The sequence below is a fragment of the Bos indicus x Bos taurus genome, chromosome 10, assembly GCF_003369695.1.
Source record: "Bos indicus x Bos taurus breed Angus x Brahman F1 hybrid chromosome 10, Bos_hybrid_MaternalHap_v2.0, whole genome shotgun sequence".
Classification (NCBI taxonomy): domain Eukaryota; kingdom Metazoa; phylum Chordata; class Mammalia; order Artiodactyla; family Bovidae; genus Bos; species Bos indicus x Bos taurus.
The window spans coordinates 32,552,694-32,580,282 of NC_040085.1; positions in this window are offsets into that span (position 1 = coordinate 32,552,694).

Sequence of the window (27,589 nt, forward strand, 5' to 3'; positions counted from 1 at the left end):
CTTATGGTCCAACTCTCACATTTGTACATGACTACTGGAAAAACCATAGCTTTGACTAGATGGACCTTGGTTGGCAAAGTAATGTCTCTGTTTTTTAATATTATATCTAGGCTGATTGTAGCTTTTCTTCCAAGTAGCAAGCATCTTTAATTTCATGGCTGCATTTACCATCCACAGTGATTCTGGAGCCCAGGAAAATAAAGTCAGCCACTGTTTCCATTGTTTCCCCATCCATTTGCCATGAAGTGATGGGACCAGATGCCATGATCTTAGTTTTCTCAATGCTGAGTTTTAAGCCAGCTTTTTCACTTTACTCTTTCACCTTCATCAAGAGGCTCTTTAGTTCCGCTTCTCTTTCTGCTGTAAAGATGGTTTCATCTGCATATCTGAGGTTATTGATATTTCTCCTGGCAACATTGATTCCCGCTTGTGCTTCATCCAACCTGGCATTCCACATGATGTACTCTGCATATAAGTTAAATAAGCAGGGTGACAATATACAGCCTTGAAGTATTCCTTTCCCAATTTGGAACCAGTCTGTTGTTCCATGTAAAGTTCTAACTGTTGCTTTCTGACCTGCATACAGATTTCTCGGGAGGCTGGTAAGGTGATCTGCTATTCCCTTCTTTAAGAACTTTCCACAGTTTGTTGTGATCCACACAGTCAAAGGCTTTGACATAGCCAATAAAGCATAAGTAGATGTTTTTCTGGAATTTTCTTGCTTTTTCTATGATCCAGGGGATGATGGCAACTTGATCTCTGGTTCCTCTGCCTTTTCTAAATTCAGCTTGAACATCTGAAAGTTCTTGGTTCACGTATTACTGAAGCCTAGCTTGGAGAATTTTTTCATAGTGATACTTCCTAAGGCCCACTTGATTTTGCATTCCAGAATGTGTGACTCTAGGTGAGTGATCACACCATTGTGGTTATCTGGGTCATTAAGTTCTTTTTTGTATAGTTCTGTGTATTGTCATGTCTTCCTAACATCTTCTGTTTCTGTAGGTCCATACTGTTTCTGTCCTTATTGTGACCATGTTTATATGAAATAGAGGAACTCAGCTATTGTTTGTTGAATGAAAAGATGAGCATCCAGAGACTGTGGTGCATAATGTACATTCAATCCTTTGCTCAGTGTGTTACATAATTTCCATTTGCCACTGCAAATCCATTCTCTGCCCTTACCTACTGTACTGTCTGCCTTGGGATGTCTTTTTTTTTTTTTTTTTAATTTTATTTTATTTTTAAACTTTACATAATTGTATTAGTTTTGCCAAATATCAAAATGAATCCGCCACAGGTATACATGTGTTCCCCATCCTGAACCCTCCTCCCTCCTCCCTCCCCATACCATCCCTCTGGGTCGTCCCAGTGCTCTAGCCCCAAGCATCCAGTATCGTGCATCGAACCTGGACTGGCATCTCGTTTCATACATGTAAAATATCATGTTTCAATGCCATTCGCCCAAATCTTCCCACCCTCTCCCTCTCCCACAGAGTCCAAAAGACTGTTCTATACATCAGTGTCTCTTTTGCTGTCTCGTACACAGGGTTATTGTTACCCTCTTTCTAAATTCCATATATATGCATTAGTATACTGTATTGGTGTTTTTCCTTCTGGCTTACTTCACTCTGTATAATAGGCTCCAGTTTCATCCACCTCATTAGAACTGATTCAAATGTATTCTTTTTCTTTTAAGGCTTACATAGATGGGCTCCCATTTCCTCTGTTTTTGGTTTAGTTTAGGCAGTGGGAGTCCTGGGAAGAGATTGGAGGGACAGAAGGTTTATTTTTTTCTACAAGACTCTTTACTTTTTGTTTTTAGTAACTGCTCCTCTTCTTTATCCCTTTGGACAGCTCTTCTAAGTTACTAGACTATCTCTTGTGGCTCTTCTGTACCCCATTTATGCCTTTGTAATTTGTCCCTTTGAAAATAAATTTTCTCAGATTATCCTAAATTGAGTGTTCCATTTGTTTCTTTTTGGGACTGATAAAACCCAGCAGACATTCTTCTGTCTTTTCCTTGGATGAAAAGCCCTTTCTTTCCTTTCAAAAACACCTTTCCTCCATGTATAGCTCATGGAGCTGATCTCACCCATGTTCTGGGAATTAGCCTATGACTCACACTTGCCAACATAGTCATCCCTTTAGCTTGAGTTATTGGCTTATCCATGGGCTCAGGACCAGAATAATGTCTCCTTTTGGTATTTTTCTAGCACTGTTGGAAAGGAAGCACCCTCTTCTAAAATTATATAATCCAGGGTTATTTGGGAGCTATCTTTGCTTTCGTGTGGAGGGAGAGTGTTCATAAAAATGAAGCCAACATAAAGGAGCACTGGAAGAGGAAAAGATTTCAGCCAGTTTGAGTTGAGTCTCTTATTTGCAACTGAAAAAAAATTAATATATAGTATCATTAACATCCAAAGACAATAGTTTTGTGTTAGAAATTGGGTAAAGAAAGATGACTATATTTGAGGGGTGTGTTGTGTTAATTTATGACATTAGCATCTAGAGAATAGAGGTCATTTTGTTTCTGTGTATGTCTATATACCTATTAACTTCTGGCTGTAAAAATTTAAATAGTAATGATTCTATTTCTAGGGTATTATAAGAAATGTATCTGCATAATATTAAAAGGCTCTTCTATTTAAACAAGTTTTCAAAACCTTATAGAATGAATCTTTTTTACCCTTTTCTCATATATTTTCAGTTTTCAGTAAACATCTTATTTCCCAGCCTGTATTTTTAAGCTTAGTTTTTTATTCCTCCATAGGCCAATGTTTTCAAAATAAAGATGGTTAGGTTTAGCTATAGTCTGAAGGAATCCATCAAATTGATTTCACTTGTGATCTAAGTTTTATTTTCACTTAAATCTCTAGAGCAGGAAACCTACCAGTTGCACAAATTCATCCCTGAGTAAGAATTTTGAATGGAGCAGAAAGCAAATTGCAAAGGCAAATAGAATATATTGTTGAAAAATGTCCTGTTTCTGGTTGCATCTCAAAATAAGTTAAATGTGATAATTTCCTCAAACAGGCAATTTAAAGTAAGTAGTTTATCCTGAGACTGCAGCCAGTTAGATGTGTCTTAGAATTCAAAAATCATGGTTGCGTTTTCATTCAAATAAGTCTAAACATTCGAATCATGCTTCTCTTTTCAGTGGAGGTGAAAAGGAAACACAACAGCAACGATGTGCTCGTTTTTCAGGGTTTGGGATGAAGGGATTGCTTCTTGATCTACTTAAATCAAGAGTTACAAATCTCTGTAAGTGTCAAGTTATTTTTTTCAGGAAAGCTTTGAGTTCTTTCGGATAACACTGACAGTTGAGATTCTTTTCCCTAAAGGTTGATTATTTGGACCTCAATTATCAGTTTTTTTCTAAAAAGGAAAACATTGCCAAACAGTATGTTTCAGTTCAGGATAAAGCACCAAATACCTTCTGATTTGGTGGTTAAAATTCAGGAACACCTGCTAATGGGTCTGAATCCTTATTATTCAACCCTTCCTCTGAGTCTCAGAGATACCCTTGTAACCTCCCTGCAAAACTCCCACCCTCTGCTAAAAAATAAAACAAACAAATATATATAACAACACAGAAATGGATTTACAGATATACAGAATGAACTAGAGGTTACCAGTGGGGAGAAGGAAGTGGGGAGGGGCAAGATAGGGGTATGGGATTAAGGCAGACAAACCACTATGCATAACATAAAGAAGAACAGGATATATTGCCCAGCACAGGGAAATATAGCCATTGTATTGAAATAACATGAAATGGAGTATAATCTATAATAATATTGAATCTCTATGTTGTACACCTAAACTAATATTGTAAATCAACTACATGCCTATCAAAAAATTAAAAAAAAAACAAGAAAATCAAAAGAATATTTTGTGACATAAAAATTACATGAAATTCAAATTTCAGTGTCCAAATTGTATTGAAACATTAAAAAACCTTTCCAGCCTCTAATTTAATAGGTTTCTGTTTTTTTTTTTTTTTTTTTTTACTGTTTTGTTTGCACTAGCCTGAGTTGATTCTGTTGCTTGCAACTAAACGATGTTCCTGAAGTGGTTGCACTGTTTACATAAGATGCAATGGAAAACGCCTGACCCCCCTGCCCCTAGCAAAAGCACAAATTTCATTATTATATCTCTTTCAAAAGAGACTAAAATAAATTTTAGTAAAAAACTGAATAACTGCTATGAGCAGTTGATATGCCTGCTTTTCATATATATCATTTGCATCTGTATTTATTTTCTAGGGCTGCTTTAATAAATCACCACAAACTGGGTGGCTTTAAAGCAACACAAATGTATTCTCTGACAGTTCTGTATGCCAAAATTCTGAAATCAAGATGTTGGCAAGGTTTCAGTTCCTTTTGGAGTCTCCGAGGGAAAATCTGTTCCATGCGCGTTTCCTAGCTTCTGGTGACTGCTGGCAGTTCTTTGCTCTCCTTAGTTAGTAGCCACATAACTCCACTCTCTGCCTTAATCTTCTCATGGCTCTCTCCCCTCTGTCTCTGTGTTTTCTCCATTTCTACCTCTTAAAATTGACACTCGTATTGGATTTAGAACCCACCCTGAATCTAGGAGGGCTCCCCTGGTGGCTCAGACAGGAAAGAATCTGCCTGCAAAAAAAGAGACCTGGTTCAATCTCTGGATTGGGAAGATCCCTGGAGAAGGGAATGGCAACCCATTCCAGTCTTTTTGCCTGGGAAATCCCTTGGACAGAGGAGCTTGGTTGACTGCATTCCATGGGGTCGCAGAGTCAGACACAACTGAGTGATTAACACTTTCACTTTTAGGACTTCCCAGGAAGCGGTAGTGGTAAAGAAACTGCCTGCCACTGCAGGAGACATAAGACATGTAGGTTTGATCCCTGGGTCAGGAAGATCCCTGGAGGAGTGCATGGTAGTCCACTCCAATATTCTTGCCTGGAGAATCCCATAAACAGAGGAGCCTGGCGGGCTACAGTCCATGTGGTCACAAAAGAGTCCGACATGACTTAGCCACTAAACAACAACAACAAATATTTACTGACCACTTATGACATGTCCCACTCATGACATGTCCCACTTATGACAAATCCCATGGACGGAGGAGCCTGGTGTCCATGGGGTCACAAAGAGTCGGACACAACTGAGCGACTTTACTTTCCTTTTTTTCACTATGACATGTCAGGTATTGTAAAGATAGAGCAGCAGTCCTTAGGGTTGCACAGAGTCAGTCAGGCATGACTGAAGTGACTTAGCTGTGGAGTCAAAATTATTTAAAACCATTATAGTCTAAAAATGACCAGTCAAAACTTGGAACCTTTTATACAAAACCTAGATGTTCTTCATACCTGAGCACTTCAATCATTTGCATATTTCATTCCTAGTAGAGGTGCTCTGGCCTGGGGGAACTGTTATGCTTAGTCTCAAGAGGTGGTTTTCTGTGTCATTTTCTCCTCCTTACAACCCATCTCAGTCCCCAGATTACTCTGACTTGATCCACAGTGTTCTGGGACAGGTTTTGCAAGAACCTGAGTTTGGTTTTGAACACATTGAGTTTGAGCTGACCACAGTATATCCAAGGGAAAATGTCTAGAAGATATGTTAACTGGGTTTTTTGAGAAGCAAATACCAAGAAGGAACCTGAAGTACAAGAGACATTAGTGAAAAACGTGTAAAAGATAAACAGAATGGGATTAGGAATCCACAGGGAACTTACAGATGCAGGTGTGAGACCTGTGAAAAGAGATGGGGAAAGGAGGAGAGTTGGGTAAACACAGGCTCAGACGATAATGAAGTTCTGAGCATGTGTTGGCCAGGCCACTGGGAGCTCCAGAATGCCTTCTGTGTAGGGTCACTGACAGGGTACAGCCAGTAAGATAAGGCCTTGGTGTGGGTGTGAATGCTGTGGTGGATTCTGAAGATGGAGGTTATCAGCCAACTATACTCCCTGTAGCAGGTTCTTACTTGAAGGGAAATCTGAGCAGCTCTCCTCCATGGCTGCCACAGAGACATGGAACTTCATTTAAAGATGTGGGAAGGTTGTTATCTTAATAGTTGGCAAAGCATTCCTTTCAGGAAGGAAATATTTTAATTTGGAAAAATAATGAGCTTATTTATATGTGGAAGGATGACTGTAGAAACCCAAGCAGTTATAAAGTATAGCTAAGATGCTCTGAGGAAGAAAATTTTTTTGCTATTTACTCAACAAATATTGGGCTTCCCTGGTGGCTCAGATAGCAAAGAATCTGTCTGCAGTGCAGGAAACCCAGGTTTGATCCCTGGGTTGGGAAGATGCCCTGGAGAAGGGAACAGAAACCCACTCCAGCATTCTTGTCTAGAGAATTCCATGGACAGAGGAGCCTGGCAGGCTACAGTCCATGGGGTTGCAAAGAGCTGGACATGACTTAGTGACTAACACTTTCACTTTCTTTTTTTTTTTTAGTTTTTTTTTAATATTTATTTATTTTTTTTTAAACTTTACAATATTGTATTGGTTTTTCCATATAACACTTTCACTTTCAACAAACATTTAGAAGTTAGTGGTAGAGTGTGGTGCTGGTTTCAATCCCCAGTAGGTCCATCCATGCTTTAGAGTTTCCCTGGTGGCTCAGTAATAAAGAATCTGCCTGGAGTGCAGAGACATGGGTTTGATCCCTGGCTTGCAAAGATCCCCTGGAAAAGGAAAGGGCAAAACCTCCATTATCCTTGCCTAGGAAATCCCATGGACAGAGGAGCCTGGTGGGCTACAGTCCATGGGGTTGCAAAAGAGTTGGACATGACTTAGTGACTAAACAACAACAGATATTTCCTGAGCATTTATGACTTATCAGATATTGTGAAGATAGAGCAGCAATCAAAACAGACAGCATTCCTTGCCCTTATGAGGTTTACATTCTAGTGGGTAGAGAAAGATATTAAACAAATGAGCAAGTTATAGTGCTATGGAGAGGAAACAGGTCAGGAAAGGTCAGTGAGTAATTCAGAAGTGATGGCTTACTATTATAAATATGGGGTCTGGGAAGTTTTCACTGAGCTAAATGGGAGTGGGGGGAGTGAGCCATGTAGATAACTAGAAGGATGTTCTAGGCAGAATGATAAAAGGCTCTGAGGCAGGAGTGTTCTGGAACAACAAAGAAGTTTTTGTGGTGGGAGCTGGTAAAGAAGGTGGGCCTTGGTAGGAGAAAGGTCTGAGAGTTACTAGGGGGACCAGGTGATGTAGGACACATCATAAGGACTTTTGGCTTTTCCACTGAGTATGATGCAAAGTTATTGAAAGCTTCGGAGCAGGGGAGTGGCAAAAAATGACCCATTTTCAAAGGATCCCTCTGGCTGCTATGTTGAAAATGGAGAGCAGGAGTGCAAAGCGAGAGACTAGTTGGGGGGTAGGCTATGGCAACAATTCAAGTGAGAAAATGGGAAGAATAAATTTTTCTCTTTAGATGAAAGGGGCAGAGGTGTGAGGAGAAAAGAGAGCAGAAACAAAAGTTACAAGGAAACGGGCTGTATGGAGACGTAAGTGATGGAGGTTTTCCACTGGGAAGTGAATAAGGGACATTTTAAGAAGGTGAATGTCAAATATTACCTTTGAAATTGTTGCCATGTTTATGTTTCTGCTTTGTATTTAAAATCAGTCCTATTTTGCTCACAATGTATTGTGGGAATGTGTCTCCATCATCTTTTTTATTTTTTTTATTCTAGAAAAAGTCTGTGTATTACAACTGGGTTGGAATATAGAACACAGGATATTCATGGTAATAAGATTTTAAAATGAAACATAATTGGGAGAATGAAAACCACGGTAGTTGGCAAAAGTCTTGGGGAAAGCTTTGCATCTTAAAAGTGGATTAAAGATTTGAACAAATCATTTAGTTTCAAAAGTTTTGAAACTTTCAGCTGACTTCTGATTTATAGCAAGTCTAGAGATTAAAATTTTTGAGTTATCCCTTGTAGAAATGATGACTAAATACAGAGACTCTTGGAGGAGGGAAAAAAAAAATCCGTACTTTAAGACTTTAGTACAGACATTTTCCACGTAGAATAGAGAGATTGTAGATTTAGTAGAGTGATAGATGAGAAGCAATGTTTCATGTTGTGGCAGAGTCTTCTGATTTCCCACCCAAATCCACATTTCTACTGCATATATACAAAATGTAATTGTATGCCTGAAATACTGTATTTCTTCTCCTCTATATGTAACAAGGTTTGACTCAGTTCTTTCCAGTGAGATGAAAGTAGAAGTTGGATGGAAATTTTTGACAGAATGAAAAGGAGCCTCAAAAGTGATCAGATAGCTAGGATAAATTTTTCCCTCTTTTCCTCTATTTTTATCTCCAGGAAGTTGGAAATTTTATGATGGCTGGAACTTCATCAGTCACTTTGGACCATTAAATGCCCTTGAGGATGGACAGTAATTGCTAGGATGATAGAACCAAAAGTAGGAAGGGCCCTGGGCTTCCTATTTCGACTTCTTTTATATGAAAAATAAATTATTTTTCTTATTTAGGTCACAGTTAATTTAGGTGTTCTGTTTATGCCAGTATAACTGCTGTATGATAATGGCAGCCACCGTTTATTGAGCCCTATTACATTTCAGGCATGGTGCTAAGAACTTATATTATTAGCTCAGTTAATCATCACAGTTATCCTATTAAATAGGTGCTGTTATTTCCACTAAGTTAATAGATAAGGAACATGAAATTTAGAAGGGTCATATAAATTCCCCAAGATCACCTAGAGAGTGTATAGTCTCAAACTGACTTGGTTGATTTTAAAGCTTGGGTATGTTCCAACATACTGTCAGGTGCGGATAAAACTTAAATGAAGTTCTGAGAGTCTTATTTGAAACTACTATGTCTCTAAACTTAATACTTTTTCATCGACCAGCTACACCTTTTAGGCCTATCTTCTTTACACACAATTTTGACAAATTCTCATCTCATCTAAAACTCATTCCACCACAGCTATGCTGCAGTCCAGTATGATGTTTAAATCCTGCTTGGCACAGTTCTCTAGGATAGCAGTCCTGAGGTCGGGGGAGAGCTGTGTTCTCAGAGGGTAGGTCTTTATTCAAAACTGAAAGGAGGTAACAGCTGGCCTAAAATTATGACTGGCATCTGGTTTCAGACTCATTATGGCTGCCCCGATGCTTTCTCAGATTCACTGAAATGTTTTTTCCTCTGAGAACAAAGCTTCCAGAAACTCAAAACACCTATATTAACTGGTGACCTAAAAGGAGTACTTACCTGCTAACTTCCTGGCCAGTTTTCAGGTAGCTTGGCAGAGACTTCCAGCTGTAACCAGGCTGCTATAAAAAATTAATTATTCTGAATAGCTAGGCCTATTTGAACAGAATCTGCCTCACTGTTAAAATCTGTCTTTTGAAAATTTCTAATAACTATTAAGAGGCCATTAGTAAAATTATAAGGAAAATAAGAAGGTAAGACTAGTAAAGCCATTATCCCAGTTACTCTTACTTCATGACACAGCATGCATTTAGCTTCTGTGGACGGCTTTTGGTGTTTTGTTTTACAATTAATCTAGATTACAGAGATGAAAGAGCTTCAGATCTTTTTATTTGCAAGTGTGATTTGGCGTGAAGTATGAAAGAATAGGTATGAATGGAAAGGATCGTTTAAATATTTTATTCAAAATTACATAAGCACTTATCATTTATGGAATGCCTATTAGGTGCCAGATGTCACATGAGATATGTTACTTGTCTCATTTAATGTCATCCTTGCACCAGTCTGTGTGAGGTAGAGCACAGTTTATAAATAGGATGTTCAGAGGCACTGAGTGAATTGCCTAAGGTCACATAGTGGGAATTTATGTATAGATCTGTCTGTCTCCAAAGTGCATGCTCTTTAGTTTATTACTCAATACTCTGCTATGGGATATTTCTGGAGAAGGCAATAGCACCCCACTCCAGTACTCTTGCCTGGAAAATCCCATGGGAGGAGGAGCCTGGTAGGCTGCAGTCCATGGGGCCACAAAGAGTTGGACACGACTGAGTGACTTCACTTTCACTTTTCCTTTCATGTATTTGAGAAGGAAAAGGCAACCCACTCCAGCGTTCTTGCCTGGAGAATCCCAGGGACGGGGGAGCCTGGTGGGCTGCCGTCTATGGGGTCGCACAGAGTCAGATACGGCTGAAGCAACTTAGCAGCAGCAGCAGCAATGGTCACATAAACAAAGTAAATCCTTAAAGCAACCAGCTTCATTTGTTGCTTTGAAGAGGTTTAGCTATAAAATAGTAGGATGGTTCTGGAAGAGCTTAGTGCAGTAGGGTCTCAACTGAACAGTATATTGGTTCCTTTGATGGACAAACTAGCTATGTATACAGTTAATCCTTAAAAACCTTAGCCTTAAGGTTTTATCACCATTAGCAATTACTAACATCATGCAATATATTAATACTTTAAAGTTACTGCTTAAATAAATTTATCACTTGCTAAATTTTACATGAAGGTCAAACAACATTAACTATTTTGGTAGTTAAATGTTTACTCTTATCAGCTATCTTCTATGGAAATTTTGAAAAAACAAATGTATCTTTTTATTTTTATTTTGTATATCTTTCCAGCTAATGAGGTCTGGAGAAAGTAATGATCAAATCCTTGTGTTTTTCTTTCTTTACATTTAAGTAAGTAAGGTACTTTTTAGTTTCATTTATGGGTATTATATTGACTATGTTATTACTATTAGGAAATTATACAATAAATTGATTATTCAATGTGTGTAGAACATTCATGTTTTTGGAAACACAAGGGAAAGAGGAAAATATGTAAATATTTACAAATTTGTTTGACAAGATTAAATAATCCCATTATCGCTAACTTGTTGCTGATAGTGATTGTGGGAGTATGTGTAGGAAAAGGAGAGTGTATATATAGACTCAGACTACTGGACTTGTCTGTTTTTACCCTATTCAAAGCTTTCTTAGAGTTAGGAGATAAACAGGAATCATGTATTTCCATTGCAAAAGGAAAATTTGTTTGAGGGTTTAATTTTGCCTGAATTTTCATTGCTCGCCTGGCCTTCTATGCAAGTTTAGAGGTCATTTGCAGTCCCTGTCCTAGGATTAGACTGCAATAAATTTTGGGGGAGGGAGGGTGTTCATCAAGGTGCTTTTCTCTGTAATCCCAGGTTTGAGAAGAATGAATGGTCCCAGGGAATAAGATGGAATAGTTTGCATTAGAAACTTTTCTCATCCCTTCTCCCCAGAATTTAAAATTGGAGACTATCAGAATAGCTTCAGTCAGTGTCCAATGATAAGGACAGGACATTGAGCTGAAGAAATGGCCTTGAGTCAGGCCTAAGACGAAGGATTAAATATCTATGGAAGAGGACTGGTTTCATATAGTGTGTTTGTGACCGTAACCAGTTACTCAAGCATGGTGGTTCTCAAACTTTGGCATGTATCCGAAACTCCTGGAGTAACCACATATGTTTTGGGCCCCCAATAGGTTTAGGGTGGTATCTGAGAGTTTTCATTTTCAATCAGTTTCTGCGTGATGCTGCTGCTGGTGGTTCAGAGACTACACTTTGAAAATCATTGCCCCCAACATACAGTTAAGCTTTGTGTAGGATCCTGTGAACCCAGAGTGCGGATGCTAACAAGTGAGACATTATGGGGCTTTGGTAGGAATCCAGCTGAAAAAAGGCATCTCTGGAGGAGTGGTCAGCTTCTTCTGGATTGGGCCTCATTGTCTTTTGCAGCTGTGCTGTGGCAGCACAGTGAGAAGCAATGGCAGTGGAATTGTACCTTTTAAATCTCTCTCACCTGTCCTGGAGGAGAATGGATAGGGAACGTTTGCTTAGCACATGACAACAGAGTTAGGTCTTCAATAAGTTCTTTGGGGAAAAATATTTTGGGCAGAGGGGAAGGTCCCCTGGAGAAAGGAATGGCTACTCTCTCCAGTATTCTTGCCTGGAGAATTCCGTGGACAGAGGAGGCTGGTGGGCTACAGTCCCTAAGGGTTGGAAACAGCTGGACACAACTGTGTGACTCACACTTTCACAGCTTGCATAAAAGCAAAACTCAGCTTGATAGTGTGATGATGATATGTGTGTATGTATCATGTATGTGTGGTAGGAAGTGAGAGATGGAGCTAAAAGGGAATGCAAAAAGATGTTTTTAAAAATATGTATGGAGCAACTTGGAGATTGATTGAGGTGTACAGTTTCACACGGTGCTCCAAGAGCATTTTCACACACACGGTGAAAGAAATGAATAGGGTTTGGGGCTCTCATACTCTTTTCAGCCAGGGTTTATTTATATCTTTTATAATTTGGGCTTTTCCTAATCTTTATATTAAACAAAGCACTCTACAGCTCTCATATTCACCTATGGTGGTTATGTGTTTCTTGCCATTTCTGGCATAATCTTTACATTTTTGGCACATAGTCTTTAAAGCCAGAGGCCATTGTCTTAGCTAGTCTATGAACTGCTTGGACAATTGTGTTTCTTTTTGCTTTTTCATACTGTACAAAATGCTAAAGTCATGGATCACAACAAACTGTGGAAAATTCTTAAAGAGATGGAAATAACAGATCACCTTACCTGTGTCCTGCAAAACCTGTATGCAGATCAGAAAGCAACAGTTAGAACCTGACATGGAACAATGGACTGGTTCAAAATTGGGAAAGGAGTACATCAAAGCTGTATACTGTCACACTGATTATTTAACTTACATGCAGAGTACATCATAGGAAATGCTGGACTGGATGAAGCACAAGCTGGAATCAGGATTGCTGGGAGAAATATCAGTGACCTCAGATATGCAGATGACACCACCCTTATGGCAGAAAGTGAAGAGGAACTAAAGAGCCTCTGGATGAAGGTGAAAGAGGAGAGTGAAAAAGCTGGCTTAAAACTCAGCATTCAGAAAACTAAGATCATGGCATCTGGTCCCATCACTTCATGGCAAATGGATGGCAAAACAATGGAAACAGTGACAGACTTTATTTTCTTGGGCTCTAGAATCACTGCAGATGGTGACTGCAGCCATGAAATTAAAACACGCATGCTCCTTGGAAGAAAAGCTATGACCAACCTAGACAGCATATTCAAAAGCAGAGATATTACTTTGCTGACAAATATTTGTCTAGTTAAAGCTATGGTTTTACCAGTAGTTGGGTATGGATATGAGAGTTGGACCATAAAGAAGGCTGAGTGCTGAAGAATTAATGCTTTTGAACTGTGGTGTTGGAGAAGACTCTTGAGAGTCCCTTTACTGCAAGAAGATCAAACCAGTCAATCCTAAGGGAATCAGCTCTGAATATTCATTAGAAGGACTGATGCTGAAACTGAAGCTCCAATACTTTGGCCACTTGATACGAAGAGCCAACTCAGTAGAAAAGACCCTGATGCTGGGAAAAATTGAAGGCAAGAAGAGAAGGGGATGAAAGAGGATGAGATGGTCAGATGGCATCACCATCACAGACTCAATGGACATGAGTTTGAGCAAGATCTGGGAGATAGTGAAGAACAGGGAAGCCTGGCATGTTGCAGTCCATGGGGTTGCAAAGAGTAGGACATAACTGAGTGACCGGGCAACAACAACAACAGCAGCAATAATCTTGTTTCTTCATTTGCTCCTTCGTTCTTTTCTCTCCTCATGAAGCTAATGTGTAATTGGATAAATAGAATTATGTCTTGTGGAGGTTCTAGTACCTTTGATCTCTATTTTCCCTTTTAGAATTACATGCCATAGAATCATGAGTATTTTCTCCAAACTTTCAAGTTCTTGTCTTACTACAGTTTAGACTTATATCAAGCCATCTGGCTCAACTGTTTTCTTGTTGGTTGTTGTAAGGCTTTGAGTGACAGGATGCATGAATCCTGATTGTAAGCACTCTTGCTTCACTAACCAATTCTTTTTATGGTCTTAAGTTCCTAGGTGTTTCCTTGATCTTCTCAGTGTCCAAAGGATGAAGACTTGTTTTTGCAAGCTATCTCAGTAGCAAGTTTTAGAATTGACTCAAGAATATTACAGTATCATCACAATACTTATTCTTTCTTTCTTCCCACAAATTTCTACCAAAATGTTATCTTCATTAATGTATTTTGACTGCACTTACATTTTACCAACCTAATGAATCTTTTCATTAAAATAGAGTAACTCAGAGAAAAAGAGAAAAAATAAAATAGGGTGACTCCTCTTATTACATCTGAAATATATAGGCTTATACTAGCAATTATCAGTAGTACCTGTATGATCATGATTATTGTCCTATATTATACATTTAAGCTTGATGTTCATTTCAGTTCAACCTTGTTGGTTTTCAAGACTGTGCATAGCTTTATAACTAGGCTAACATAGTGATTGTTAAGCAGCATTTCAGATCTTTAAAATTATTTTCTCATGGTAATTGTCAGACATCTGCTCTCTGGTTAGATTTTTTAGGCAGACTGATGACAGAGACTAGTTGGAAAGATAGAATTTTTCAGCATTTATCAATAACGCTTAGAAATAATTTTCTATTGTGTTCAGTGGTAATAGTTCACGATGTATATAAGCTCAGTTGAGAGACCTCTTTAAGAACACCGGCAGAAAATATGAGGACGAAAAAGTGGGAAAGAGTGCTAGCCTTGTACCCAGTTGGGGATTTGACAAGCCTTGCACACAATAAAACTTGACTAATTTTCCCCTTAAAGGTCACAGTTTGAGGACACCATTAGACAGAGACACACAATTGTGATTATCCACTGTAAAATGAATCAAAGACTGTAAAAGAAATGAAATGTATAGCGTATTCAAAAGCAGAGACATTACTTTGCTAACAGAGGTCCGTCTAGTCAAGGCTATGTTTTTTCCTGTGGTCATGTATGGATGTAAGAGTTGGACTGTGAAGAAGGCTGAGCACCGAAGAATTGATGCTTTTGAACTGTGGTGTTGGAGAAGACTCTTGAGAGTCCCTTGGACTGCAAGGAGATCCAACCAGTCCATTCTGAAGGAGATCAGCCCTGGGATTTCTTTGGAAGGAATGATGCTAAAGCTGAAACTCCAGTACTTTGGCCACCTCATGCGAAGAGTTGACTCACTGGAAAAGACTCTGATGCTGGGAGGGATTGGGGGCAAGAGGAGAAGGGGACAACAGAGGATGAGATGGCAGGATGGCATCACTGACTCGATGGACATGAGTCTGAGTGAACTCCGGGAGTTGGTGATGGACAGGGAGGCCTGGTGTTCTGCGATTCATGGGGTTGCAAAGAGTCGGACACGACTGAGCGACTGATCTGATCTGATTATTGGATTATTTCTAGATAAAGGTACACAATTTGCTTTTACTATTTTGTGTGTGTGTGTGTGCTTAGTTGCTCAGTTGTGTCCAACTCTGCGACCCCATGGATGTAGCTCACCAGGTTCCTTTGTCCATGGGATTTTCCAGGCAAGAATACTGGAGTGGGTTGCCATTCCTTTCTTCAGGGCATCTTCCCAACCTAGGGATGGAACCCATGTCACCTGTATCTTCTGCTTTTAAAGCAGGTGGGATTCTTTACCACTGAGCCACTTAGGAAGCTTTGCTATCATAGGGAGATTCTATTAGAATGATATGTAGATAGAGATGATCACTAGTTATTATTTAGTTTATAGGGAGCTTGGAAATCCAGTTTATTTGAGCAAGTGAAATGATGTTATTCATGATGAATTATTAGTTCAGTATTTTAATTCATGCTTTGGAAAATCATGTTTACCTTTAGAAATCTGTGTTATCTCAATAGAATTTTTTTTTTCCCTCTGTGACTGCAGGGTCTACCTTGTGATGATTCTAATGTTAGTGCTTATGTGGACAAAATTTTTGTTTTCATTTTTTCAGTGTTACTGATTTTGTTTTAGACAGTAATTTTGCTCCTTTTGCTTATTACTCTTTGAGAATATTGGTTCATTCCCACTGTTATTCAGGAAACTGACTGAAGAAGAGAGTTTATAACCCTACAAAGTATTTTGACAAAATATTTATTACTTAAGTGGTTTCCCTGACCACTGCTATCCATGCTGTAATACTGCTTTTCTTATTTCAATATTTTTTCCTTGTTAACTATAATTACAGAATTAAGGTATTGTGAAGGAGATATTGACTTTCTTGATCTGTTATAAAAACTGTCAAGGATTAGAAGTAGTTATATCCAGAAGTGTTAATGGATTTTTTTTTTTTTTTTGGTATTGTACAGAACCCAGAATTTGGGTAACTGGAACTTGGAAAGATAAAGCAAAAAAGAAGGCTAAAAGACTATTGTGTATACCAGAAATCCCATGTAAATTTAAGTTAGAACAAACTCATAGAATAAAAAAACTCTTTTATTTTTTTTTTAAAACTCTTTTAAAAAATAGTTATAAGAGAAATGGCATTTTCTAAAATCCCTTGCTTTTGCATCTTTCAATCTAATAAAGCTACATTGAGATTTCTAATAAAGATTCAGAAATTTATGATACAAATTTCTGATAAAGAACACGAGCACTCTTCAGGCTAGCATAAGAAAGGGCTTCCATCTACTTGCCAGCTTTTGTTTATTTCTTAAATTATATTCCAGTGATCTTTCTGCACACTAAAATTTATCTAGTTCAGCTGTGGTATGGTTTCTTATATTTTAAAAGTACTAGTTTCATCTACTAAGGAGAACGGATGGAAACCTTTGATAGGAAGTGAGCCCTGTAGTGTTTTTCATCAAGTAAGACCATGGCAAAGCCTTCTGATGGTACTAAAGAGAAGTACGTTGAGTAAAAGACAACTGCTGCTTGAGCCTTTCCTGCAGATGGCACTGGTGTTGCTTAGATAAGGAACGTTTTTATGCTCAGCAGCTTTTGGTTCTTTGTGCACAATGAAAAGGCTTATAGGTACTGGAAGTGAAGTGAAGTGAAGTGAAAGTTGCTCAGTCGTGTCTGACTCTTTGTGACCCCATGGACTATACAGTCCATGGAGTTCTCTAGGCCAGGATGCTGGAGTGGGTAGCCTTTCCCTCTCCAGGGGATCTTCCCAACCCAGGGATCAAACCCAGGAGGATTCTTTAACAGCTGAGCCACAAGGGAAGCCCAAATATGTCCTGGGAAACTAAGTAGATGTCTTACAGTAAGCAGTTACTTCTCTGTGCCTGACGGAAGCCCAGCATGGTTCAGCCAGTCCTTTTGGAGGTCTGCATTTCAATTAATGCCTTCACATGGAAAATAAAATCTGATAGAATACTCTTTTTGACCAGGGAAGAAGACAGTACCAAAGTCACATTATGAAGCTCCAGGCTCATTCTCCCACTTGCAGAGTATAAAAAGCTAGTAGCTTATCTTAAAAGTTAATTCAACAAAGACTTACTGAACATTTGTTTGAGGCAATGCAGTGTTCCGGATTGTTCTAGAGGGTTCAAGATAGAAAACAAAAACAAACATAATCTTCATCTTGTCACATCTTTTTAGACATATGCATAAATACATGAGATACAAGTGTCTTAGTCCATTCAGGACATTGTAACAAAATATCACTGGTAGAGTAAACAACAGAAATTTATTTTGCAGATTTTCGGAGGCTGGAAGCCTGAGATGAGGGTGCCAGTATGGTTGAGTGGGGGCTCTCTTCTAGATCATAGACATCTCATTGTACCCTCTCATGGTAGAAGAGGCTAGAAATCTATAAATTTATGAGGCTTTAATCCTACTTATGAAGCTTCCCAGGTGGCTCAGTGGTAAAGAATCCGCCTGCCATGCATGAGGCACAGATTTGATCCCTGGGTAAGGAATGCCCCCTGGAGAAAGATATGGCAACCCACTCCAGTATCCTTGCCTGGGAGCTCCCATGGACAGAGCAGCCTGGTGGGCTATATAGTCCATGGGGTAGCAAAAGAGTTGGACTCGACTTAGTGACTAAATAGCAATAAAATCCTACTCATGAGGGCTCCACTTTTATGACTTGATCACCTCCCCTAAACCCACATCCTAATGCCATCATCTCTAGCAATTAGGATTTCAATATATGAATTTGGGGGGAGGGAGTGATACCACCATTCAGACCATAGCATACAAATTAGTTTCATAAATCACAGACAAATGACTAGTAAGAAGTCATTGGAGTACGGGACGAGGGTTTAGGTAGGTTTGAGATAGACTATGAAAGGAGGGCCTGCTTTCAGCTGAATATGAAGTGAGAATGAGACAAAATAGAATTTCCAATAAGGGAACTGTATGAGTGAAGCAGTGTATAGAGAATGCTATTCTTTTTGTGTTTAATGATTCATTCAGGGACTGTTCTGCGCTCTCTGTTAGGTGTTCTAAAGCGTGACTGTATTCCACTGGTTTCTGTAACAGGTATACCATGGACTGAGAAGCTTACACAATTAACATTGACTTCTCACAGTTTTGGAGGCTGGGAAGTCTAGGATTAAGGTGTCAGCAGATCCAGTGTGTGGTGAAGACCTGTTTCCTGGTTAGCAGGTGGGCTCCTTCTCATTTTCTCCTCATGTGATGATGAGTTGAATGAGAGGAAGCAAGGTCTCTCATGTCTTTTCTTAAAAGGACACTAATTTCATACATGAGGGCTCTCCTTTATGACCTAATTACCTCCCAAAGGCCTCAACTTGAAATACATCACATTGATTGAGGATTAGGCATGCTGGTGTGCTGCAGTCCACGGGGTCACAAATGGTCGGACATGACTGAGCAACAGAACTGAACTGAGGATTAGGCTTTAAAACATGAATTCTGGGGGGACACAAACAAACATTCAGCCCATCACAACATTCCAATTTTTTATTTTTAGTTAAAATTTCTTTTTTGGCTGTGCTGGGTCTTCGTTGCTTTTGTGTCGGCTTTTTCTAGTTGTGGTGAGCAGGGGTGTTTTGCCAAAAGTTTTCACTTTTGTCTTAGGTTCAAAGGATTTGTTAACAAAATAAACCACTTTTTATATACAAATACATAATACAAATATTTATTAGAGAATTATAGAACTTACTTTCAATATGCTAACATTAAAAGAAAAGAGAATAGCAGAGTATACATCACCAGATTGGGTTTTGACCAGCATCCAGACTTAATCAGCGCTGGGAAGTCCTGTGTCACAGCACATCTGGGGTCTCAACTGGGAAAAGGTCCCAGGCAGCTTGTCTGCTCCATGGGCGAGACTTCAAAGATTGTAGTTTGGGGTTTGGGGTTCCTGCTTATAATCCCAGGAGGTCGCAAACGGATACCATCATCCATCTGTGACCAAATTGCAGCTCTGGTTTCATGTTAATGCTGTTTGTTTTGTTGTGTAAAACTTGGGATGTAGTCAAGCTTGGGGCTTGGTTGGCTAGACACCCCTCGAGGGGCTCAACAATCTCAAGATTTCTCTTCCATCTTATCTATGGTGCTACAAGGCTTGCACTCACAGCAGCCAGTCACTCACAGTCACTCCCAATCAGGGCAGTGTCCAGGCAGGAGAGAAGCAAGGTCAGAGGCCTACTCTGCTCTGTCTCTGAAGCCTAAACAAGACTATTCATTTTAATTCCCAGACAAGGGTCTGCTCTCTAGTTGTGGTGCATGGGCTTCTCATTGTGGGACTTCTTTTGTTGCAGAACACAGGCTCTAGACACGCAGGCTCAGTAGCCTCAGACTGCAGGCTTAGCAGTTGTAGCTCGTGGTCTCTAGAGCATGAGCTCAGTAGTTGCGGCTCACGGGGTTTGAAAAGTGAAAGCATTAGTTCCTCAGCCATGTCCCACTCTTTGTGACCCCATGGACTGTAGCCCACCAGGCTCCTCTGTCCATGGAATTCTCCAGGCAAGAATACTGAAGTTTGTAGCCATTCCCTTCTCCAGGAGATCTTCCCCACCCAGGGATCGAACCTGGGTCTCCTGCATTGCAGGCAGATTCTTTACTGTCTGAACCATCAGGAAGCCTGATGCATGGGCATAGCAACTTTCTAATTTTGTATTAGAAAAATAGAAATTAGAAAATTAGTTTTCATCTCCTGCCCCTCTGCTTGTGTATCTTGGGTTACTTAACCTCTTTGTCTTTGCTTCCTCATCAAATGGAAAATGGTAAAATGGAGGTGATAAGACTACTTACTTCAAAGGGTTTCTGAGAGGATTAAATGAGCTAGCATATGTGTAATACCTGTCCATAGTAATAAATATTGCTGTAGTTGTAGACATAAATGTTAGATGTTATTATGAATATTTGTGTTTTATACCAATAATTCTATTAGAGAATCCTGATTCTTTTGAGAGGCTAAGAATTAAGACAATTTAGGCATAGGAAAATTAACTTGCTAAACAGGTACAGGTTACATTTTTAAAAATTGAAGTATAATTGATAGTTAAAATATGTTTAAGGTGTATAAATCGATGGTTTAGTATACATATACATTGTTAAATAATTACTGTAATCAAGCCAATTAACATGTCCATCAATAGAGGCTGCATTTGAGCTGAGGCCAAATCTGTCCTTTTTTTCCTGCTTCATCATTCAATTCTTAATAATTATGTTGATTATAATGTCTTTCTGGTGAGTGGATAGCAAGAGCTACAGTAGGATGTAAAGATATTAGGGTTCCAAGGTGGAGGGTTTCTAATGCTTGGCCAAGGGTTTAAACTTTGTTGTGTAATGGGAAATAAATTATGGGATGTCATGGGCATTGCTTATTTCCCTTGGCAGAGGGATAGATAGCTAGCATCTGTAAAAGTCAATTAACAAGGTGTAGTGAAAGTCTCTTAGTCGTATCTGACTCTTTGTGACCCCATGGACTATATAGTCCATGGAATTCTCCAGGCCAGAATACTGGAGTGGATAGCCTTTCTTTTCTCTATGGGATCTTCCCAACCCAGGGATTGAACCCAGATCTCCTGCATTGTGGGTGGATTCTTTACCAGCTGAGCCACAAAGGAAGCCCAATTAACAGGTGTGGTTGAGATCTCTTGCCTGTCTCCCTGGATAGCCCAGTATGATACCTTACAAAGATTCTCCTAGGACAGGATTCCAGTCTATAAAGGAGTGGTTGGCAGACATTTATGGACAGGGAGGCCTGGCGTGCTGCGATTCATGGGGTTGCAAAGAGTCAGGCACCACTGAGCGACTGATCTGATCTGATCTGATCCTGGTCTAGGAGAACTTTCGTAAAGTATCATACTGGGCTCTCCAGGGAGACAGGCAAGAGATCTGAACACAGGAGAACATGTAAACTTTTGATCAACTTTTGTAAACTTTTAATCCAAGTGGTTAGGGGAGAATCAGGAGATATCCTGAGTGTCATGGATCCAAATAATGAGAAAGTTTTGGGAAAGAACAAAGCCTTGGCTGCTAAAGAGTGGTTGATCAAAACAATTGCTGAGAAGAAATGATTGGACTTCCTGGCTAGATGGACATCTGTGACTCTTCAAAGAACAGATCACTCCAATGTTGTGGTTTCAGACTGATACATGAAGTGAAGAGAGATTCAGAAAAATAAGTGGGGACAAATATAGATTAGTCTGATAAGCATGAAGTTTGGAGATAAAAGGAAATTGTAATTTAAGGTAGAAATATTATTACTAAGGGAGAAGTGTTATTACTGAAGATTTTCTTTTAGTAAGAGGATGGAGTATGGTAGTACTTCAAGGAACTACAGTAGCAAAGGACACTTAAATGGAACAGTTCAAGAAGATATGGAGAAAGCACTGAGATATTTTGGGATGGGCATGGACATAATAGCCAGGAGAACTTCAGAGGAGCAATCAGTAAAGTCAAATGCAGAAGAGAAATCAAATATGATGTCAGTGGAGGTGTGAGAACAGAAATTGTGTGTATTGATAGAAGTTTCTTTTCAGGAGCTTGATATGCTTGGTTATGAAACGGAGAGAAGAGGCAGCCCCTAGGTGGTGGGAGTTTTGTATTTTTAAGGATGGAATTGTATTTATAGTCTTTGAGGAAGATATCAATAAAGCTGAAGCCAGAGAAAGAGAGGTAAGCCTTGATGGCCAGGGAGATAACGATAGAGAATCTTATCATGAGCTCAAAGTGTTTAGTTATCCAGGACAATGAAAGTTGGATATGTTTGTGGATGGAGATGGGATGTTAAAGGAGCTCCTTTTTGCTTCACAAAGAAAATAGACCGGGGACAGTTCCATACACTCTGAATTTGCCTACACAACACAAGAAGCCCTTGCCTAATATGCTAGTTTTCATCTCCTGCCCTTCTGCTTGTGATGTAGCACCATTTAGACCTATTACCCAAGTGCTGTTCATATCCCGAGTCTTCCATGTGCTGCTCCTTCTGTTTTTTTGGGTGCCTCTGCTGTTTGGGTAGAATTTAAGGTCCTTCTGTGGCCTTCTGTGTCTTGAGCCCTATAAAACCCCTCCAAATAGACCGTTAGGTTGAAAGCACTTTAGGAACATGGACCATTTTCCAGTTCCCTTTTTATATGTGGCTCCTAGCACACAGTAGTTGCTCAATAATACTCACTGAATTTCATTTCTGCATTTTTCAAAATAACACTTTTGTGTGTTTTGAAAGTTTTTATAGCAATTGAAGACGATTGCAACTTACATACGTTCAATTTATAAAGTTGAATTGGAGACTGATTTGAGAATGGCATTGAAACATGTATAATATCATGTATGAAACGAGTCGCCAGTCCAGGTTCGATGCATGATACTGAATGCTTGGGGCTGGTGCACTGGGACGACCCAGAGGGAGGGTATGGGGAGGGAGGAGGGAGGAGGGTTCAGGATGGGGAACACATGTGTACCTGTGGCGGATTCATTTCTATATGTGGCAAAACTAATACAATATTGTAAAGTTTAAAAATAAAATAAAATTAATTTAAAAAAAAAGTAAAAAAAAAAAAACTGGTGGAACTAACATTTTACTGGTTAACTCACCTTCTTAAGCACATACTATCTCTGCTTATTTGACTTGGTGTGTGTGCCTGTCATCTCTGTGTGGATAATGGGTCACTAGTCAGTGTTAAATCTGCGAGGGGCAGAAGGTTGGCTTCATTTCTAAATCTACAATACAACATAGGCATGGTTTGTGGGTATAGTGTTATTTTTGAGAAGTCATTTTGCATCCCTGTGTCATAGTTATTGCTCTGTGAAGTGATTTCATCTGCTAACCTCTTTCCCACAATTATAGCTCAGAATTAAGCAGGTTATATTGATTAATATTAACAATTTTTGCTCATAAAAGGTAAGCACTGTACAAATAATTATTCACCAAGAGAAAGTTTCTTAGTCATGTACTGAACTTTTCAGTGGGTGACTGTACATGAGTAATATAATCTGCAACAACCATGCTAGTATGCAAAACCAGTGATAAATAGTTTAACAGATGCTTTTGCTCTTATTTAAATGAACATGAATGTATTGCCTTGATTCCTTAAATGATCAGTTCCCTCTTCTGCCTTATTTGGATCATTTTCTATTTCCATCTCCTTTCTTCCATGGTTTGTAATACATCTCACCTCAGTCCAAGATATTAGTCCCTGTTCTTCGTTTTTCCTTCCTCAGCTGACAGGGCTTCTCACCAGCTGAAGTACAAACACTGTCAGCATGTATTGATAGTTTTCATATTATGTGTTGCCAGTGCTACTACTCAGGACTGGGAACATGGTCAGAGAGACAGATGTGACCATCCATCCTTTCCAGGTACTATTGCTGTGATAAGGAACACTCATAGGAGACTTTCTGTTTTAGCTACCAAGGTAACTTTGGTGTGCACATCTTACTTTTTATTTTCCAAATGTATACTGCTATGTTTCTGAAGGCTTTGCTTGACATCATGTCCTAGGGTTTTTCTTCTGTGAGTGTTGCTTAGCGTGCATGCAAAGAAATAGTGGTGCTGACATTCTCTGTCTTATTTACAATATTTCATTGAGGGCCCAATATACGATGTAGTTTAATTTTAAATAACAGATTGAATACAAATGGAAAGAGTGTGCTGTCTTCCGAAACACACTTCATAGAGCCTTTTTTGGAGACTGATGTGACTGTCAAAGGTCACCATCACAGAAACATAACCTTGTGTGTGCCGTGCTCAGTTGCTCAGTCATGGCTGACTCTTTACAACCCCATGGACTGTAGCCTGCCGGGCTCCTCAGTCCATGGAATTTTCCAGGCAAGAATACTGGAGTGGGTTGCTATTTCCTTCTCTAGGGAACCTTGTGTACCATTTCATGTTTGAATGTGCTTCAGGAAGATAATAACTTCCTTAATAAAACGAATCAAATTTTAAGTCCATCAGCAGTAAAACAAAATTTCAGTATGTCTTAAATGTGATTTTCTGTAAAGATGCCTCCCATGATGTTACTTTTAATCAATTTCTTAATATTTGTATTAATACACTTACCATTTTTATTCAGATTACAGATATCATAAATAAAGAAAGTGGATTAAATTGAGTAAAATGAATAGAGTCGGTAAAAGGAGTGTAGAATTAGAGGGGAATATTCAAGAATCTGTTTATAAACTTTCATTGAAATGGTTATAAGACATGAAATTTAAAATACTTAGTAAAAGTCATTGATAAATATGATTAACACAATTTAAAACTTTTGTTTAAATTGGACCCTATAAAGTCCAGACAGGCAGTACACTGGGAAATGTTTATTCATTCACTTTCTTATTCATATTTCCCATAAACATTTATTGAGTACAATTTATGTTCCACGTATCATTTTTGGATATAGGAATCTAGTGAGCAAAACAGATAAAAACCATTGGCATCATAGAGTTTATAGTGGATTAGCATTCAGAATATAAGAAGAACTTCTTCAAACAAAACAAAAACCCAATGAACAAAGGGGATGTGTAGGTAATTCAGAAGGAAAGTACATAGAGCCAATGAACGTTTGAAATGTTTTAAAACTTCAGTAGTAAGTGAAGGATATAAATTAAATTAAAACAATTAGATAGCATTTTTTTTCCTAAAAAAAATGGAAAATTAAGAAAGATCGACAAATCCAGTGATAGTAATAGTGTTGGGCAGTGGGGAGTTTCAAGCATTTTGGTGCTCCAGTAAGTTGGTACAATCCTTCTGGGAGACAATCTGGCAGAACCTTCCACACTGCAGCTCTCCTCCTTGGTATATATCTGCCATGGACTGAATGTTTGTGTATCTTCAAAATTCGTATGTTGGATTTCTAACTTCCAGTGTGATGGATGGAATTTTGAGATGGGAATTTAGGATTAGGTGAAGTCATGTAAGAACTCTGCAAGCCAAGAAGAGCACTCTTACGAGAACCTAAGCTGGTACCCTGATCTCAGGCATTCAGCCTCCTGAACTGTGATTGAAATAATTTTATTTAAGTCTATGGTATTTTGTTATGGTAGTCTGAGCTGACTAACACAATATCCTAGAAAGAAAATAGAGCACGATCATGCTCATTGAGGTTTCTTGTTTGTTTGTTTTTACTATTTTCTTCAATGGCAAAAATGGAGAACAGGTGAAAGGGATAAATAGATGGACCACATAGGATATTTCTGTCAGTGAAAATATTCTATATGATACTATAATGGAGATACATGTCATTATACATTTGCCCAAACCCATAGAATGTACACCACCAAGAGTAAAATCTACAGAATACAGATTTTGGGTAATAATTATGTGTCAATAGAAGTTCATCAGTTATAACACATGTACCACTCTGGTTTGGAATGTTGATAATGGGGAAGGATATGCATGTGTTGGGCAGTGAGCATGTGGGATATCACTGTACCTGCTGTTCCGTATTGGTGTGAACCTTAAAATTCTCTAAAAAATAAAGTCTTAAAAAAATAGGAGAGAATAAAACAAAACAAAACCAAATGGAGATAATCCAAATAATCCAAATATTCATGGTGGGTGGGTTGTTAAATAAAACATGACATATCACACTTGGAAAATTATAGCAGATGTCTATTACTGACATAAGAAAATGGGTAAGGAAAAGAGTTAAAGTGATTTGGGTATGATCCTATTTATGTAAAACAAACACTGAAATACACAAAACAAAGTCATATATATATATATATATATACACACATATATATGTATTTATATATCTTATATGTATGTATGTTGATATATATAAAGAGGTATGTTAATATTGATTGCCCCTCTGGGAATGGGGATTGGAAGAGAAATCCAGGGGAACTTTATTTGAAATTTCCATGTCAAAAGTCTCTTCTAGTCTGCTGACCCTGGCAGATGCTCAGATTGATTGACTCCGTCTCTATTACCAGTAGGGGGAAAGGCAGTGGTGACTGATGACTTTCTCAATATCCATTTGAAAGTGGAATATCCATCCATTTTATTTGAAGTCCTAAATTATTTGAATTCTGTGTAATAGTGAATTGATTTAATAATTGCATAATTAAACTTTTAAAGAGACAATTGCAGAAGATTTTTTAAAAGTCAATGAGCCGAAAAGAAAATTGGCAGCTGAGAGTATCAAGGGAACTGAGTTCTCCAAAGTAGAAAAACATTGTGCCTAGTCAGGTTTGTCTGAAGTTCATGTAAGAAGTTGAAGACTGAGAAAAAAATCTGAAAAATTGAACTAGAAGTGTTTGCGTATGGTTTTTAAGGTTGGACTACATTTTGTAGATTAAGTTTTAAGAAAACATGTGTTAGATCTCATAAACCGACTGACAAATATACTACTTGTGGTTGGTAGTAGAAATAATTTTGAGCACACTCACACATTAATGTGTCTATGTAATTTTCCTATCTTAGCTACTATTATCTTTTGTATATATTTAAGGAAATTTCAAGATGCCAAGATTTGTAGAATTTAGCAAAAAAAAAATTAATCTGTTTTTCAAGAACACTTGTTCTGCTTCTTTCTATCCCCTTGGCTTCACATTATTAAGAAACCATGAACGTTATATCAGGCCAAAAAGACAGATGATACCTACTTTAACATTTATCTCGTGGAATCTTTCTTACTTCTTTAAATAAAAAAAGACGGATATTGAGAAAGTCATCAGTCACCACTGCCTTTCCCCCTACTGGTAATAGAGATGGAGTCAATCAATCTGAGCATCTGCCGGGGTCAGCAGACTAGAAGAGACTTTTGACATGGAAACACATTTCATGATACAGCTCTCCCTCCAGAATGCATACTAATCTTAATCCTGGACTCCATTTTTTTTTTTTTTTTTTGGTTTCTTTTTAGGAAGAAAGATTGATGTTCTTGTATCTCAAGAAAACTGTCTACCTTTTCCTATGCTGTTTTTCATCACCAAGTTTTTTTCTTTTGGACTCTGTGGGAGAGGGAAAGGGTGGGATGATTTGGGAGAATGGCATTGAAACATGTATAATATCATATATGAAACGAGTCGCCAGTCCAGGTTTGATGCACGATACTGGATGCTTGGGGCTGGTGCACTGGGACGACCCAGAGGGATGGTATGGGGAGGGAGGAGGGAGGAGGGTTCAGGATGGGGAACACATGTGTACCTGTGGCGGATTCATTTCTATATGTGGCAAAACTAATACAATATTGTAAAGTTAAAAAAAAAATCAAGTTGAAATGAAAAAAAAAAAAAAAAAACTATCTGCTGCTGCTGCTAAGTTGCTTCAGTCGTGTCTGACTTTGAGAGACCTCATAGACAGCTAGCTCATACTTTAAACATAAAACCTCCTCTCTCAATTGTTTTTTCACCTCCTAGTGT